A 9,211-nucleotide genomic window follows, 5' to 3' on the forward strand; every position below is an offset into this window, starting at 1 on the left:
AATATTTTTTCAGGTAAAAAAGCTGACCAAGATGAAAATGGAAGAATATTAACAGTTTAAAATGGCACTGAAGTGAAAAAATATACACTTAGAAAAGAAAGATGTTTATTTTGTCAGATGAAGCACTGTCAAAACAACTGTGACACTTGGAAGCTCGGACCCTGCATGCAGGTGCTGGCTTTACAGCCCCAGAATGCTTTCAGTTCAGTCTCTCTCTGAGCTTCTCTTTCTTTGTCTTAAACAGAACTAAGTAAGATAAAGCATGTAAGGAGTTCAGGAGCAAAATGCTATGCACTTCTAGGGCAATAAATGAAAGTATTACTAGACTAATAAATGGGAGATAACATGTTTGAGGAGGAATTACTTGAAAAAAATAGATCTGTAAATTCAAAACTTGCTAAATGTCTTTAATAGGCAATTATTAGTAAGTACACAGATAGATAAAGTAATATATTAGATAGGCAACCTTCTAAAATAGAATACTTCTGAGAATTATTGTTTACATTTATATTTATGGAAAAACATGGGAATTCTTTTTATATTTAACATTAGACAATTCAAGGAATGGCCTTCTACCTTGAAACATCTCCAGGTTGGCATTAGGGAAAAACGTTTTTTTAAAAAAAAATTAGAATATTTTTATTATTCCAAAGAGAAGTGGGAAAAACATTTTTAAAAATAATAACTTAGAAGAATTTAATTCAAATGTTGAAAGAGGACAATGATAATCAATATTCAGGAATATATAAGTAATCCGTCTTTCTCATGTAAAGCAAACCCATATATAGTGCTTTTTAAATTATAAAATGATAAATTAAGGCTTTATTAACTGGGAAAGGATTAATTTCAAAGCTCTTTGAGCTATTAATAACTTCTAGTAATTAAAATATAATTCTATTTATAAAAAGGTCCACTTATAACTTCTGCTTCTTCTGCTTCTGGGAAGATGAAGTAGATATACTTTTTATTATTCTCAGTACAGCCAAAAGTGCACATAAAAGAAACAGAAGAAGACTCTGAAAGGAGGAAGCAAACACACTTAACAAAAGACCTTGGGACCTGAGGAATGACATCATGATTAATTCTCTGGATTTTCTTTGGTCTCATATATCCTAGACTTAAAACTAAAGACTCAGCAAGCTTCAAATACCAAGTCCTGTCAAAACACTGCTCTCTCTAGCTGAAGGGCAAAGAAGGGGACAGCACAGAGTAGAGAAAACTTTCAGAAAAGAAATGATTAAACCAACAAAAATTATAGAAGACAGTTGTGACTAGTCTAACAGAGAGAAACAATAGCATGGAAACCAATTGAACAGTTTCATGGAACTGACTGATCATAACAATGGCCTAATATTGGTATCATCAGACCTGTAGAAGGAGTAAAGAGGTAAAGAGGATAAGGATAAAAATATTCTAAGAAATAATATCTGAACACTTCCGAGATCTGTCAGAAAACATAAACCTATAATTCAAGAAGCTGAGTAAGCTTGAACAAGGGTTTCAAAATAGTTAAATGGAGGCAAGACAGTCTTTTCAAAAAACCGTACCATGGCAACTGGGTAACCATTTGCAAACGAGTGAAGTTGAATCTGCACCTTATGGTATATACAAAAAGTAACCTCATATTGATTATAGAACTACTGTAAATGCTGAAGTATAAAATTCTTAGAAGAAAGCAAGGAAATATGTTTTTTGACCTTGAATTAAAAGGGAAGATTTCTTAGATATGGCACCCAAACCACAAGCAACTAAAGAAAGATTACGTAAATTGGTCTTCATCACAATTTAAAATCTTTGTGCTTCATAGGTCACCATTAAGAAAAACAGTGAGGATTGGGGAGATGACTCAGTGGGTAAAAAGTAGTCAAGGGGTGCAGCAGGCAGGAGAACCTGAATTCAGATTCCCAACACCCACTTAAAAGCTGTGCACAGTGGTGTGTGCCTGTAACCCCAGCACTGGGGAATGGAGACGGCAGATCCTGGGGGTTCTCTAGCCAGCTAGCTTAGCCAAAATGGTAAACTCCAGGTTCAATGAGAAAGCCTTTCTCAAAAATAAGATGAAGCATGATAGAGGAAGACATCCAACACTGGCCTCCAGCTTCCCATGTGTGCACATCGCCCCCATCTTCGCCCAAGAAAGTGAAGAGATAACTGAATGGGAAAAATATTTGCAAATCACATATCTGATAGGAAACTATCTAAAATACATAAACAGCTGTCATCTCAATAATAAAACAGTGACCTCATCAAGAAGTGGCCAAAAAGATCTATATAGATATTTTTCCAAAGAATATCGTGAATGACCAATAAGAATATGAAAAGAAGTTCAGTTTCAATAATTAGCTACTAGGGAATATCAAATCAAACATGGAAGGACCAGTTCATACACACTAAGATGGCTGTAGAAGATCCAGAAAAGGAGCTGGAGAGATAGTGCAGTGGTTAAGAACACTGACTGTTATTGCAGAAGACCCGGGTTCAAATCCCAGCACCCACATGGCAGCTAACAACTGTCTTTAACTCCAGTTCCAGGGGATCTGACAGTCTCTTCTGTCCTCTGCGGGCATTGCATGACATGGGTGCACTTACCTACATGCAGGCATATATGCATATACATTAAAAAAAAAGTAACATCTTTAAAGAGATAGATAACAAGTATTGGGGGGCACATGGAGAAGCTGGAGCCTTCATATGTTGCTAGTGGGGTTACAGAGTACTACAATTGCTTTGAAAAAAAGTCTAGTAGCTCCTCAAATAATATAGAGTTTTCCTATCAGCAGTTCTGCTCCCAATGGAAATGAAACAGGTGTACACAAAAATGTGTGTGCAAATGTTCATAGCAACATGTGACTATAAATACTCCCAAAGTAAAACAATAGAAACAACAGTTAAGGGTTAAACAATATATAGTCCATACAATGAAATATTGTCTCTAAAGAGGAATAAAGTACTAATATATTTTACAATATGAATGAAACCTGAAAACACACTAAGTAAAAGAAGCCAGTTACAAAATTCACATACTGAATGACCATATTCATAAGAAATGTCTAGAATAGGCAAGGATATAGAGACAGCATGTGTATTAGTGTTTGCTAAGGGTTGGAGAAGGGGTTGGTAAAGAGTGACAAGTAGTAAGTATAGGGTTTCTTTTAGAGGTGATGAAAGTGTTCTAAGATTAGATGGTGACGGTTTTGCAGCCTTGTAAATACACTAAAAGCTACTGAATTATAAATTTTAAAGGGCTAAATTTTGTGATGTACAAATTGCATCTCAATAAAGTTGTTATTTAAAATAAGACACATGAAATGTAAGTATGATAAAGCCAAAGAAGTCTGTGCTGAAACATTCTATAATTCAACTTCTAAAAACTATAAAAGAAAAAAGTCTGGAAAGAAGAGGGAAAAGATGGCTCCTTTCCTACAGGAGGAAAACAGTTTGTTTGACAGTGGATTTTACATCAGAAACCCTGGAGACCCAAAAGAAGGGACACAACATCTTATAAATGCTGAGAGTAAAAAGGTGCCTGCTCAAATCCTAAATCTAGTAAAACAGGCTGTAGGAATGAAGGATAAAGATGACATTCTCAGATGAAGGAAGCTAAGATTTTGTCATCAGTGGGCTTTATGTGAAAGAATGGCTAAAAGGAAAGGAAATTATAAAAGAAGGAATAGGGACTGGAGAAATGACTCAGTGGTTAAGAGCACTTACTGTTGTTCCAGAGGAGGTTTGAATCCCAGCATCCACATGGCGGCTAACAACTGTCCATAACTCCAGTTCAGGGAATCCAGTGCCTTTTATTGGCCTCTGTAGGCATTGCATGCACATGATGCACTTACATACATGCAGGCAAAGCATTCATACACAGAAAATAAAAATAATAAAATTAAAAATAATTTAAAAATGAACGGGCGTGGTGGTGCATGCCTTTAATCCCAGCACTCGGGAGGCAGAGGCAGGTGGATCTCTGAGTTTGAGGCCAGCCTGGTCTACATAGTGAGTTCCAGGACAGCTGGGGCTACAGGGAGACCCTGTCTCAAAAAGTCCAAAAAAATTATATATATATATATATATGAATCTTGGGAACCAAGAAATAAGACATTAAGAAAAAAAGGTAAATGCAGTAGTGCAATAGAAATTATCATAATCTACCTAACATAAAATAGATAACATGAATAACCTTGTAACTATTAAGGAAATTGAAATAATAATTTAAAACCCTCTTGAAAAGAAATCTTAAAGTTCAGGTGGCTTCGCTAGAGATTCACTGCAAACATTAAGGAATTAACACGGTTATAATTATACACAATCTTCTCTGGAAAAGGAGGAGAGGAAGGAACACAGCTCAACTTATTTCAGGTAGCCACTCTTCTCTTGATACCAAAACCAAACAAATCATAGAAAAGAAAACTAAAGATCAATTACTTATTAAGAAAATTATCTAAAAAACTCTTACCAACTTATTAGCAAACCAAATTCAGCAATGTGAAAAAAGAATTATACACCATGACCAAGTGTGATTTATTTCAGGGTTTCATGACTTGTTCGATATTAAAAATCAGTTGATATCATGAGCTGTTGGTTGAATGTAAGTGAAATCCCAGTGGCATAGCCCTACATACCTACCTAAAAATGGCTGGAATTGATTACGTAAGCATTAACAACAAAAAATTGGCCATGATTCAGAGATACTGAATCACTCAAACATTACTGTTGGGAAAAAGCTAAACATTTAACTATGGTTTGGCTCCAACAATGGTACCCTAAAGCACTTATCCTAGAGTAATGAAAACTTATTTTCATTTAAAAGCTGTGCATGAATGTCTACGGCAGCGTGATTTGTAGTGACTGAAAACTACAAACAGATGCCTTTAAACAGGTGAATAAAGAACTGTGTTTTTGAAAACTGATGATCAAACCCAGGGCCTCATGGGTGTGAGACAAACCACTGAGCTATGCCCCCAGCAATAGGCAAATAAAGAAAATGTGGTACATCTATGCTAAGGAACAGTATTTGGCAATAAAAGAACAAACTATTGATATAAACAACAATCTGGGTTAATTTCTAGAGTGAGGTGGGGAGAGTTTGCCGCTCCATGGCTGTTTCCACTGATTGATCTCCTTCTAATTGTCTTTCTTCATAACTTTCTATTTTTATTTTATTTTGGTCTATTTGAGACAGGGTCTCCCTGTAGCCCCAGCTGGCCTGGAACTCATTTGAGACAGGGTCTCCCTATAGCCCCGGCTGGTTTAGGAACTCACTTCGTAGACTAGGCTGGCCTTGAACTCACAGGGATCTGCCTGTCTCTGCCTCCCAAGTGCTGGGATTAAAGGCATGCGCCACCATGCCTGGCCTTGAGCACCAGTTTTATTTGCCATATGCTAGAGCATTATCTCATGTCCTTATCTAGTTTAGCATTTACACCTGTCTTTACTCTCAAAGTACTTGGTTTCTTCTCCAGTACAAGACCTGCCTCCTCCAAATTGGATGATGTCATACTTCTGATTAGAACTCCTCAAGTGGTGCATGCCTGTAATTCTAACACTGGGGAGGCTGAAGAAGGAGGAATGTGAGCCACATAGTCAGCCAGAGCTACATAGCAAGACCCTTTCTCTAAAAAAAATAAAATAACAAAACAAGAAAAAAACAAGTCCTGGGCCTTGTCACTTTCTCCCTGCACCTCCCTGTCTGGTCTTTGCTGACAAAGGTCTTTTCTGGTCTTAGCCCTACTTTATGCATTCTCTGCTGACAAACAAATTTGCTGTCTTACCTTTTCAGATCCCAAATATCTGAATATCTTACCTCCTCAAACATCAAATGTCCTGCTTGACATTCCTTGACCACCTTATCAAACCCTTTATCTTCTTACCTTACTTAATTCATTTTTTATTTTATTTATTATTTTTATTTTATGTGTATTAGTGTATTACCTACATGTATGTGAGTGCACCCATGTCCTGCAGTGCCTCGGAGGTCAGAAGATGGTTCGGATTCCCCTGGAGCTATAGTTAAGGACAGTTCGTAGCCACCATGTAGGTGCTGGGAATTGAACCCGGGTCCTCCGCAAGAGCACTCTGTTCTTAACTGCTGAGCCATCTCTCCAGCCCCACCTTGCTTAATTCTATTCTGCACACTTGTCAGTATCTTCAGATTTTTTCTTTCACTAAAATGTTGGTTTCATTAAGAGTGGGAACTTTCTTACAACTTTATCTCTCACAGTTGTTTCTTTAGTGTTAAGAGCAGTGCTGTGCCTGGCCTGGTGTTGCACACCTTTAATCCCAGCACTTGAGAGGCAGAGGCAGGTGGATCTCTGTGAGTTCAAGGCCAGTCTGGTCTACATAGCGAGTTTCAGGCCAGCTGGGGCTATTGGGAGTGACTGTCTCAAAAAGACAAACAACAACAACAACAACAACAACAGAAAGAGCAATGCTGAGCATAGAGTAGCAGGTACTCAGTAAATAGTGGATGAATCAATGGGTATAGATGGATAGATTACTAGTTCCCTGAAACTATTAATAGTTTCTGAATCCCTGAACATTGTTTCCATGTTCACTAAGCACCTTCTGATTAGAATTTAGCTTCCAGTATAAATTTAATTACAGAGGAAAAAAGTTTTCCAATTATGTTTGGACACTGACTGACATTCTAATTTTGATGCATATGTTGCCCATACCCTTAATACTGGGAGTTGAACCAGAAACGTTTTGCATGCTAGGCAAGCACTAAGCTACATTCCTAACCCCTTACGTCTGTTTAATGGAAGTTTTCTCCTGAGATGTGAATCTGCCTTTGTGTTGATGGTCTTTCCAGATGACCTCAGTCTTGCTGGGAAAGTTTTCTTGAAACATCAATAAGAACCCTCAACCTTGGACTGTGGTAATCCTATTATCAAACTGTGGGGCTCTGTCTAGAGCACATCTATTCCTTTTGTAATATTTCTAGGTTTGTTATTTTATTTATATGTATGACTATGCCTGTGAATGTGTGTGATGTATGTGCAGGTGCCTGTGGAGGCCAGATAGGGGAGTCAGATCCCCCAGACCTGGAGTTATAGGAAGCTGTGAAATGCCTGATGTGGGTGCTAGGAACAGAACTCATGTCCTTTAGAAGAACAGCAAACATTCTTAACTGTTGAGCCATCTCACCAGCCCCATCTAAATTTATTTTAGCTTCAACTCATAAAACTTTTGAGGAACACATTTGTCAGGAGACACGTATTACAATTTACCATTTAAACCTCTTCCTTCCACACTGTCAGAATAAAACTTTGATTTCTTTTTCTCGTCTTTTTCTTTAAGAAGCAGTGAAGTAGAGGTTAAAGGCAAAACTTTATGCCAGACACATCGAGGTCAAACCCTGGCTTTGCCATCTTGGAGATGTCAATTAGTTTCTGGAAAATCTTAGTTTCCTTATCTGTATGATGAAACTAGTAATAACCACCTGCGGGTGGTGAGAGGATTAGATGAGAATGCTTGTAAAGTGATCATCATGCAATAAATGCCTACGATTTTTAGTATTGCTAATGAGTAATAACTCAGTAGGAGAGTTGAGGATGATGCCACTTCCAACATTACTAACAGCAAATGTGGAGGCATGCTATTTCTTCAACATTTCATGCCTGTAGTCATCCTTCTCCAGTTCACTTTTTGCTTGTAACTTTTATTACATTTATTTAGTGTGTCTGTGTGGTCAGAGGATAATTTGCAGGAATTGGTTCAGTTCTTTCCTTCTACCATGCAGGGTGAGGGAATAAACTCGGGTCATCAGACTTGGTGGCAAGCAGCTTTATCAATTGAACCATCTTACTGGTTGTAGAATTGAATTTTTGGGCCTAATTTATAGAAACTGTAAAATGAAGTTTTATACATGATTTCATTTTTTAATTTGACAAAGACAAAAAGGTATTTGTATGTATAGAATTTTGAGTTATCAGGTTAACAATTAGAATTAAATAAAAATTTAGATTTAATTCCATTGGTAATTTAAAAGTCACTGTTATCATTTTATTATAATCAAACTAAATAAATTACCATATTTTTCATGTTTCTTTTTGAGAATTCTCTACAAAATTAATTTATAAATGAAACTGCAGCTTTCATAAACCAGAGACATTGTACCCAGAAAGATTTATATTTTTAAATGAGATTATTATGGCAAAACTTTGCAGTTAAAAAAATTCAAGGGCTACAGGTGGTGGTTCACACCTTTAAACCCAGAACTCTAGAGACAGAGGCAGAAGGATCTCTGTGAGTTTGAGGCCAGCCTGGTCTACATAGCAAGTTCTACAGGACTACAGAGAGAGTGTGTCTCAAAAATCAAGATACTGGTAGGCATAGCATTTAAAACAAATGAAAGCTTGCAATAGAAAGCAAGCAAAAGCAATGAAATATGTTTATGATATTTAACTTTTGTGCCAGAAATTCGGGGGTCTTTGACATCCCTTGCACTCAAAAAAACCACGAGGCCTTTCTGATATAAAAATCATGATTTAAAACTTTTAAAACAAAGATTTCTTTGTGAAGTATTTTCCTGGGATTCTGAAGGTGCATGTAAGTTGGACAGTCACCCACTTTCCTGAATTTTTAGTTCAGTTTCAATTCTGTTTCTCAGCTGTCGCTTGTGTTTTGTCCTTAGTATCACTATTGTTCTTCCTTTAGGAGTCCTGGATTGGCAATTTGTCAAAAGACCAATTTGTTATGCCTTTCCTAGCACTTCTGTCAGAGAAGATTTAAAGGATTGGAAATGGGGACCAATTCTTCTTTACCTGAGGTGGAAGTGGTAAGTGTAGCCATAGCTGGCCTGGGGCTCACAATGTAGATCAGACTGCCCTTAATCTCACAGATAACCACCTGCCTCTGCCTCCCAAGCCCTAGGACTAAAGGTGTATGCCTACATGCCAGGCCTTCTTTCTTTTTCTTGTCTAAGACTCAAACTCCTGGGAATGGGATTCACTGGGCCTGAGGATTGAGGAGTTTCCCATACCATAAATGATTAGATGTGGCCAGAAGGGAGGGAAGTGGGGGCAGGGAGGGAGAGAGGGAGGGGGGAAGAGAGAGAGGGAGAGAGGGAGGGGGGAGAGAGAGAGGGAGAGAGAGAGAGAAAGAGATCCCAAAATAGGTAGAGGAACTAGGGAAACCATTCCATAGTTTTCCACTATAGAAGGACACGTGTGTGTGTGTGTGTGTGTGTGTGTGTGTGTGTGTGTGTGTG

General features: G+C 37.7%; 1 protein-coding gene across 1 annotated transcript in view; it reads left to right on the plus strand.

The window, feature by feature from the left end:
• Window positions 1-9,211, plus strand: part of Znf366 (zinc finger protein 366) — a 390,083-nt gene that overhangs the window by 2,954 nt on the left and 377,918 nt on the right. Inside the window, exon 2 of the mRNA XM_029566146.1 lies at window positions 8,659-8,779. The gene's annotated coding sequence lies outside the window, so the exon portion shown is untranslated. The remainder of the gene's footprint in view (window positions 1-8,658; window positions 8,780-9,211) is intronic.

This window comes from Nannospalax galili, unplaced genomic scaffold (assembly GCF_000622305.1).
Source record: "Nannospalax galili isolate Female #2095 unplaced genomic scaffold, S.galili_v1.0 scaffold898, whole genome shotgun sequence".
Taxonomy (NCBI): Eukaryota; Metazoa; Chordata; class Mammalia; order Rodentia; family Spalacidae; genus Nannospalax; species Nannospalax galili.